Source organism: Heptranchias perlo, chromosome 20 (genome assembly GCF_035084215.1).
Source record: "Heptranchias perlo isolate sHepPer1 chromosome 20, sHepPer1.hap1, whole genome shotgun sequence".
NCBI lineage: Eukaryota > Metazoa > Chordata > Chondrichthyes > Hexanchiformes > Hexanchidae > Heptranchias > Heptranchias perlo.
In genome coordinates this window covers 23,862,146-23,869,531 of record NC_090344.1, presented here as the reverse complement: position 1 = coordinate 23,869,531, position 7,386 = coordinate 23,862,146, and the positions used below count along the sequence as shown (strand labels likewise).

The 7,386-nt window shown below is 43.1% G+C and overlaps 1 non-coding gene across 1 annotated transcript; it reads right to left on the bottom strand.

Annotated features, from left to right (window-relative positions):
• Positions 1-552: 552 nt before the first annotated feature.
• trnac-gca (transfer RNA cysteine (anticodon GCA)) lies at positions 553-624 on the bottom strand. The gene has a single exon. It is a non-coding gene; the product is annotated as a tRNA-Cys (tRNA).
• Between the last annotated feature and the right edge of the window lie 6,762 nt (positions 625-7,386).

Sequence of the window (7,386 nt, the reverse complement as noted above, 5' to 3'; positions counted from 1 at the left end):
CAGTGATTCCTCTCTTGCCCACCTGTCTCCCTTTTATCATTACATCGTTCCTGCCTGCTCTATCCGTCACCCTCTCGCTTTCACTCATTCATTCACTCAAACGCTCACGAACTCACTCACTCCCTCCCTCCCTCGCTCACTTCCTCCCTCCCTCACTCACACACTCACTCCCTCCCTCAATCCCTCCTCAGTAAAATATTTAGAAATACTTAAGTAAGACAAATAACAAATTAATTGATTTGAAACAAACTAATTTTGAACGGATTAGAATAGAACTGAGGAAGTTGAAAAAAATTGACAACGAGATAGAACAGGAGTGGGAAATATTTAAGAAGGTGATTAATCTCTCTCTGGCACTCCCTCAAAGTGGAGAGGGGACGGGAATGGAAGGGTTCGATGAACGAGGGAGGAAGAGGGCCTGTGTGGAGAATGGACGCTGGCATCGAACAAGTGGGCAAAATGGCCGACTGTGGACTCAATGTCAATAACAATCCTGCAGCTGCAGGAACAGACTGACTGCATGACTTCCGACAGTGAACAATTAAAAGATAGAGGGGGCGCTTGGATTTGAACCAATGACCTCTTGATCTGCAGTCAAATGCTCTACCGCTGAGCTACACCCCCACATCTGCCTGAAGCGTTAGCACACACAAGTCAATGGAGTCTAGAACCTATCAGCAAGGAGACTCGGTTTCGATTTCCGGCTAATGCGGGATCCTTTTGCCTTCCAACCGAATCCACTAATAAACAGACAACGGAAAACTTTCTTGGCGCCTCATTGGGCAAATCAGGGTCAGTAAATCTTCGTTTTGGTATTAGCATGGCCGAGCGAGTCTCAAGCGATGCTTTTGGTCTCCACCTCTTCTGGAACCGTGGGCTCGATTCTGAATTCTGGCATTTAACCTTTCACAAATACGGAGCTATTCTTTGTTCCTTTGGCTGGAGGCGATTTTCTGATCCTTCCAGAAAATAAACCCGACATCCGTCCACAGCAGGTTTTTAAGTAAATCAGAAAGAAATATAAGAACGGATTGTCAGAGCTTCTACAAGTATGTAAAAAGGGAGACAGTAGTAAAGGTAAACGTGGGTTCTTTCGAGGCTGAGGCAGGTTAAATTATCATGCGAAATTCGGAAATGAGCAGAGATGTTAAACAAATATTTTTTTTATCTGCCTTGACAGTAGAAGACACAAAAAATACCAGAAATAACGGGGAATCAAGGGGCTAATGAGAGTGCAGAATTTAAAGTAATTAATATCAGCAGATAAAAAGTACTTGAGAAACTTAAGGGATTAAAAAGCCGGTAAATCCCCTGGACCTGTTGGCCCACATCCGAGGGTTGACATAAGAACGCAAGAAATAGGAGAAGGAGTAGGCCATACGGCCCCTCACGCCTGCTCCACTATTGAATAAGATCACGGCTGATCTTCGAGCTCAACTAAACTTCCCTGCCCGATCCCCACATCCCTTGATCCCGTAGAGTCCAAAAATCTGTCTATCTCCGCCTTGGATATATTCAACGACTCAGCATCCACATCCCTGTGGCGTCGAGAATTTTAAAGATTTACAACTTTCTGAGTGAAGAAATTCCTTCTCACCTCAGTCTTAAATGGCCGACCCCTTATCCTGCGACTATGACCCTCAGTTCTAGACTCTCCAGTCAGGGGAAACAATATCACAGCATCTATCATGTCAAGTCCCCTCAGAATCTTATCCGTTTCAATGAGATCACCATTCATCCTTCTAAACTCCAGAAAGAATAGGCCAATTCTACTCAACCTCTCCTCATAGCACAGCCCTCTCATCCCAGGAATTAATCCAGTGAACCTTCATTGCACTGCCTCTAAGGCATGTAAATTCTTCCTTAGATAAGGAGACCAAAACTGTACTCAGAACTCAAGGTATGGTCTCACAAAAGACCTGTGCAATTGTGGTAAGACTGCCGTGGTCTTGTACCCCAATCCCCTTGCAATAAATGCCATAATACCATTTGCTTCCCTAACTGCTTGTTGAACCTGCAACTTTTTGTGTTTCTTGTACGAGGTCACCAAAGTCTTTCTGTACACCAACATTTAATAGTATCTCACCATTTAAAAAATATTATGTTTTCTATCCTTGCTATCAAAGTGAATGACCTCGCATTATACCTCACCTGCCACATTCCTGCCCAATCACTTAACCTATCTGTATCCCTTTACAAACTCTTTGTGTCCTCCTCACAGCTTACTTTTCCATCTCGATCTTTATCATCATCAAATTTGGATACATTACACTGGTCACTTCATCGAATCATTAATATAGATTGTAAATAGCTGAGGCCCAAGCACCGACCCTTGCAGTACCCCACGAGTTACAGCCTTCAAATATGAAAATGACACGTTCATCCCTATTCTCTGTTTTCTGTCCGTTAACCAATCCTCCATCTATGCTAATATGTTAACCCCAATCCCATGAGCCCTTATCTTACATAACGACCTTTTATGTGGCACCTTATTGAATGCCTTTTAATCCAAATATACTGCATCCACTGGTTCCTCTTTATCTACTCTGGTAGTTACATCCTCAAAAAAACGCGAATAAATTCGTCAAACACGATTTCCCTTTCATAACACTAAATTGACTCTGCCTAACCATATTATGATGTTCTAAGTGCCCTGTTACTGCTTCCTTAATAATGGGTTCCAGCATTTTCACTACTATTGAATGTCAGACTAACTGGCCTGTAGTTCCCTGTTTTCATTCTCCCTCCTTTCGTGAATATCGGGATCACATTTACTACCTTGCAATCCGCTGGGACCAATCTCGAATCTAGGGAATTTTGGAAGATCATAACCAATGCATCCATTATCTCTTCAGCTACTTCTTTTAGAGCCGTCGGATGTAGGCCATCAAGTCCAGGGGGTGTATCGGCTTTCACTCCCATTGGTTTCTCAAGTAGTTTTTCTCGACTGATATTAATGACTTTAAGTTCTTCATTCTCGTTCGTCCCTTAGTTCCCCACTATTTCTGGTATGCTTTTGGTGTCTTCTACTGTGAAGACAGGTAGAAAATATCTGTCTAACGCATCCGTCATTTCCATATTCCCCATTATAATTTCTCCTGTCTCAGCCTCTATTGGACTCACATTTACTTTTGCTACTCTCTTCAATTTTAGAAACTCTTAGAAGCTCTCCCTGTCTCTTGACACTCTGTCTTTTCCTCCGATGGACTTCTCAGGCTTCCTTCAACAGCCAAAGCTGATCGAATCTGCAACACGGGCAGAGAAGGGTAAAGAAAGAAAGGCTGAGACGGTAGGAAAAGCAACGGTGCAGCCCAGCTGATGAATTTGTAACTAATGTCTACGCATTAATGACTCTTCGCCCTCGCAGGGAAAACATCAGCATCTGAGTACAGTATACTTGTGGTCGAGTGTATAATCTACGGATGCCGAGACAGAAAACAATGCAGCTTCAGAGCAACAATTTCTGCAAAGTCTTATTTGAAAATACAATTCGTATATTCAAATGAATATGGTAAAGGGAAGCTGATATTGTTGACTTGAAATAGTGAGTGTACAACATGACATTGCTGCACATTGGAATAGAAAGTGAGATTGGATGGACAGAAGCGGTCTGACAGGGTAGCTGGTCGGCTGTGGGTGGCAGCGACATTTTACACTGGCTGTACGGCATTGCTGCAATGCCTGGTCCAAGGGTCTGATTCTTGTTTTGGGCGTTTCACTGATTGCTGCGTGGGAGGTCCCGGGTTCAAATCCTCGAAGAGCCCTGTTGTTTTATCCATTTTAGTGAAAATGCACGAATTGCCTCCTCACATCTTTTCAGCGGTGGAGAAAGCAGGATTTACTTAATTCCGAAGCATGTTTGAGCACCAGAGGACAGAATGCAGAGGATTTGTTGATGCAATGCGCAGTGAGAAAAGAAAATGTCTCAAGATGGTGCGCAGATTGAAGCTGAATATCAATTAAACCCAATTCACGCGATTTCATCGGAACAGAATGGAAATGCTGCTTCATTGGCCCAGACCCAAAACCGGGCCGCTCAAGCGCCAGACGAGAATTCCACCACTGGACCAGCAATATCCGCACTGTATTTGGTTGTTTGGGTCCAGTTGCATACCAGTCTGAAAGATCATACAGTGTCAATATCTCCTGCGATAACCCTACGCATTCTGATCGACAGCCGTGCAGAAACATCCGCTTGCAGCTGCGATGGTCGAGTGGTTAAGGCGTTAGTTTTAAAATCTAACCGTGTTTTCCTACGCAGTTTTGAATCTTGCTCGCAGTGCTACTGTTTAAAGCTCAAATAAATATGAACTGGAGCTAACTGACCGCATTTCCACCTCGCAGAGAGATAGTCCAGCGCAGCAAGTGCTTTTAATCGGGTGCCCAATGGTCTGTTGCAAGATTTCAAGTCACGTGAAGGACTCTTTCTCAAGATCCACCTTAAGTTCTGCTCGTTCGCAGAACTTGTTATTTATTGTATTTTTCTATCCTTTCATCTCTCTATCTCTCCCTCCCTGTCTCTGCCTCTTGACTGTGATTTTCCCCTCACGAACTTCTCAGGAAGCCTTGAACGGCAAAGGCTGTTCGAACCTGCAACTCCAGCAGAAAAGTGTAAAGAAAAAATTGACTGAGACGGTTGGAAAAGTAAAGGTCCAATCCAGCTGATATTATATATTATTCATGTTTCACCAGAGGAATATCCGCAGTCAGAAGCTGAAAAGAAAGGAGAGATAAGAGGCCTGAGATTAAACACAGAGCTGAATGAATCACGAAAGAGTGAAAGAAAAAATAAATGTTATCAGTTCCACAGTGCCTGGTGCGGAATTTTGGGAGCTCCGCGGCAGAATCTTGGTTCGGATTCGGCGCTCTCACCGCCGCGTGATTCGATTCCCGGTCAAGAAATTGACTTAAACAAGAGTCATGACCTTGGTAAATTTATTACATGAAGATAATTAAACCCTGTTCGTAGTTGAATCACTTTTAATCACCATTAATTAAACGATAACTTTCTATTTCAGACTGAATGTGATGCTGACCTGATTGCCGAGACAGTCAAAAAGGTTTTTGTGCTTCGCAGGTGATGAAATTTCATCATTTTACAGACTGTATCTTAAGAGTAGGAATAAAAGTTCAGAGCTTCTGACACCAGGAATCTGGTGCAGCCGTTGTTAAATTTATCATTAACAGGCAATTGTCGCCATTTATCACAGGAAAGGCCATAACCGGTTATGCGATTAAGATGAAAGTGACGCAACGCGAAACATCTGACACAACACGAAAGGCATCGGGCGATGAATAAAATCCGCACCGTTTTGCTTTTCCAAAATAAAGGGTGTGACATTTGTTCTCTAAACATAGAAACAGTCTGGTCTCGCTAACTACAGAAATCTCCATGTCACAGCGAATTAGCCTTTCGGGACCTTGTCTGTCAAGATGAATTGTGATTTCCGTGAAGCCAATGTTCCATTTCTTAAAATGATTCATGTGCCTGCTCTCAGACCACAGGGTGAATGGTGGAATATCAGTCCTGCTCAGCTGGCAATGATCACGGTACATTTTCTTGCAGATAAAACACACAATGAAACCCTGGAATTTTGAGGCGATGAATCCTTAGGAAAAATAAAAATCAAAATCATAATCAAACAAGGGATCGAACTATCGCGCTATCCGATAGCACCGTTGAAACAGGTAAATACATTACCTGCTAAACCAGTAACTCACGGAGCTAAATCTTGTGCCTACAGTTATGTGCTGTCAGTTTACTTTTCCAAAATGAATGGTTGAATCTTGCAGGATTGAAAATCCAACGAACCGGCCTTCACTCTTAAACCAGCAACTATGAAGTTAAGAGAAATGTGCTAGAAAAATGCTCGATTTCAGGGTGGTGAAACTGGGCCAGAGTAAAGCCGAGTGGCTGGAGGGTGGATTTGGAACTCCTGAGCGACAGCACTGTGCATTTTCCAGATCTGCTTGGAGCACCAATCCCTTCAATTCATCACTTACAGGGACAATTCGATTCTCGGTTTCTTTTCCCTGAGGCTTGGTGAAATTTTAAAATTTGTAAGCGATCAATATCAAAGCGAACCTCGTCACCGACATGCTCACTGATACAAAGCGGCCAACCTCTGCTTCAGTGAGATGAAAGCCCAGAGCGGTTTCAAGGTCGAAGACAATTCCAAAGAAAGCTCGTTCAATGAAATTGTCCGTCATTGAGTTGCCTTTAAAGTCCTGATTGCTGGAATTGAACTTCTTCCGAAACCACTTAGATTCAGGTGGATTGACTTGGTGACTTCTGTTGGCTCTTTGCAAAAATTTGAACCGCGTCTCAAGATCAAAAGTCTAGGCCTAAGTTAGAGCTTCTCCGGGGTATAAACCTCGAATCGAGAATTGTACCCCGACCTCAACGAGCCCAGAAACAAGAAAGTTTCCTTACATTGACGTGTCACGGTTACATTCTATGAGAGGTCTGTCTGTATAATGAAAGGACATTTTTGAAGAGACATTCTGATCAGTTCCGTGTTGGCTCCTAAACAAAATACAAATACCGCACGACATATTTTTCTACTCAAATTCACCAAACATCATAAATTATACAAAAGCACCAATGCAAATTGAACCCAGGGTCGCTTATTTATTAATCAGGTGTTTTAACCAAGTAAGCCACGGAATGGCACTGGTGCCCACCTCCTCTCATTAATATCTATCAGCGACACATCACATTCTTTTGGGGGTTCAGACTGTTGTATTTTTCACAACCGATCGCAAATCAGTTTGCCCTGTGCTGTACATTACTTTTGAAATATTACAGATAAGCAGAACACTTGAGCTGTCACAACTGTGACTTTGACTTTTCTCCCTCTCCTCTCGATCTCCCCGGCAACTGCCACTAACCACAATCTTCTGTCACACTTCTCCATGAGAAAGTTCCGAACCTCGGTTTTCAAACGAAATAAGGCCCATCTCTTCAACAACGGTAGCCCAGAGAGAGTTTCTTAGTTTCAGCTCCCACTTTAGAAAAATCCTCAAAGTATCATGAAAATAATTGTCCTTCATTTAACAATAATAATATAATTAAAAGTTCTTACCTTCTGGGGTTTTGTTTCAGATTCCACGGCTTTTCAAGGTCACTGCTGATGTTTAACGAAGCTCCTCTTGGTTGGAGGCTTCTGTGTGGGGAAGATCACGAAGCTGTTTGATGGGAGCACTGGTGACACAGACCGTGCGCGGCTCCAGTGGTGCAATCGGCCAGCGCGCGTTATTTCCACTCGAGAAATGCCGAGGTTGTGAGTTTCAGCCTCACCTGAAGTAATTGAGTCTTTTGCTTCTGAACATTTTGACCAGAGTTCAAGGTACAACCGGTATCTTCCATAACGCATCGATTTCTTC